Raw genomic sequence first — 1,996 nt, 5'->3', positions numbered from 1 at the left:
AAAGCTGTATATGATACAAGCAGAGGATAGCACATTATCCTGTCAATACTGTGCTTCTCAAATGTTCTCTATTGTTGTCCCCATGTTATGGAGAGAAAGAGTCACATTGTGATTGCCAGGCAAAAATAATGATATTAAGGTATGACACAATACCCACAATGAAACAGAAGCCCACACAATCTTGACCTCACACTACAACTTTCTTTAACTTCTTATCACAATAGTTTATCTCTAAGTTGTAAGGATTTTTTTTTGCTTCTTCTATCTCAAAGTTTACTTATACAGCTTCCAGAAACAACACACACACATGTAAAACCATTTATGCAAAGGATGCTCAATAATCCACAAGGAAATGTGATCAATTATGTTCATAGCAGAATTATATGTACTAAAAGATATTGGAAGCAAACTTAATGTCCATCAAGTGCTGCATGGAATTTTAAAAAATGTGGTACATTTACCCAATGGAGTACTGCTCAGCAGTAAGAAAAAAGGACACCAAAAATTCATAGGCAAATGAACATAACTAAAAAACCATCATGAGTGAGATATCTAAGAAAAATATAGCATGTACTCATTCATAAGTAGATAGAATACATAAAGCAATATATACCCAGCCTATAATCAAAAAACCTGGACATGTTACATCCCTCTTGCAGAAACAGATTGAAGCAGATGCAAAAATCCAACAATAACTATTTTGCTAAGCTCCTGGAGTAAATGCAAAGTGATAAAGGAGAAATATTATGAAGAATGGAATGAAGACCTTGATGGGGGAAACCCACAGAATCAGCTGATCTGAACTAGTGTGATTAAGCTCTGGTTCAAAAAGGAGGTAACCTACATAGGACTGAACTACAGTCCCTTAATTCAGGTAACAATGGTGATCTTCAGACAATATACAGTAGCTGGCTATTGATCCAAATTCTAACTATAATGCACAACCTGACTTTTAGAGATCATTCTATATGGAAAGATACCTTGGTCAAACCTCGACAAGGGGTAACAATGTCTAGAGTGGTTCCTTGGTTCTGCTTCAAATAGATAATAATCCAGACTTAGGGTATTACCTAGGGGATCCCTTACTAGTTCCTTGGAGCAAATGACAGGTAGAGGGTAATAGTGAGTAGCAGCAAGAGAGGAGGAGGCATATAATTGGAATATAAAAATAAATTGATAAAAAAGAAATAAAAAATTAACAACACAGGTCACTAATATCTCTTAATATCAGTGGACATAATATACTTATAAAAAGACACAGGCTAAACGACTGTATATGAAAGGTGGATCTCTCCCAATTCTGCAAATACAACTCAACATTAAAGGAAACTAATACCTCATAATAAAAGTTTCTGGAATACTTTTCCAATGAAATGGACATGAATAAACTTATGGTACTAAAATTGTTCCCCATTTGTCAGAATGGGGTGGGTGAGCTCCCAGTTGGTTAGGTCAGCTGTTTTTCTGGGTCTCTCCAGCCTGGTATTGACCATTTGATCATCATACCTCCCTTTCAGGCACTAATTTCTTGGAGCTCAGGTCATTCTTTATCTTTTTGTGTATTTTTCTGCTTCCATGAGCTACTGGATGAAGGCTATAAGATGTTATCACATTATAGGGGAAGTGCATTAAAGTTAGCCTCTCCAGTATTGCTGAGATTGATAGTTGGGATTATCCTTGTGGATTCCTGGACATTTGCCTAGTGCCCTATTTCTCATTAAACGTACAATATATGCCTCTACAAAAGTATCTCTATTTAGCTCTCATCTATTCTTCCCCCTAATCAATCTGTCTGATCCCTCATGTTCTCCTATCCCCTTGACTTCTCTGCTCCTTTTACACTTACCTATCACCTCCTTCCAGATTTACAAAAATATTCCGGAGATGGTGTGCATTTCGCCTCCTCTGAGGAAGCATGTATCTATCTCTTAGATTCCTACTTGTTCCTACCTTCTCTGTAATTCTGTATTGTAGACTAGTTATCATTTGCTCTATG

Source organism: Cricetulus griseus, unplaced genomic scaffold (assembly GCF_003668045.3).
Source record: "Cricetulus griseus strain 17A/GY unplaced genomic scaffold, alternate assembly CriGri-PICRH-1.0 unplaced_scaffold_4, whole genome shotgun sequence".
In the NCBI taxonomy this organism is placed as follows: Eukaryota; Metazoa; Chordata; class Mammalia; order Rodentia; family Cricetidae; genus Cricetulus; species Cricetulus griseus.
This window is presented reverse-complemented; position numbering follows the sequence as displayed.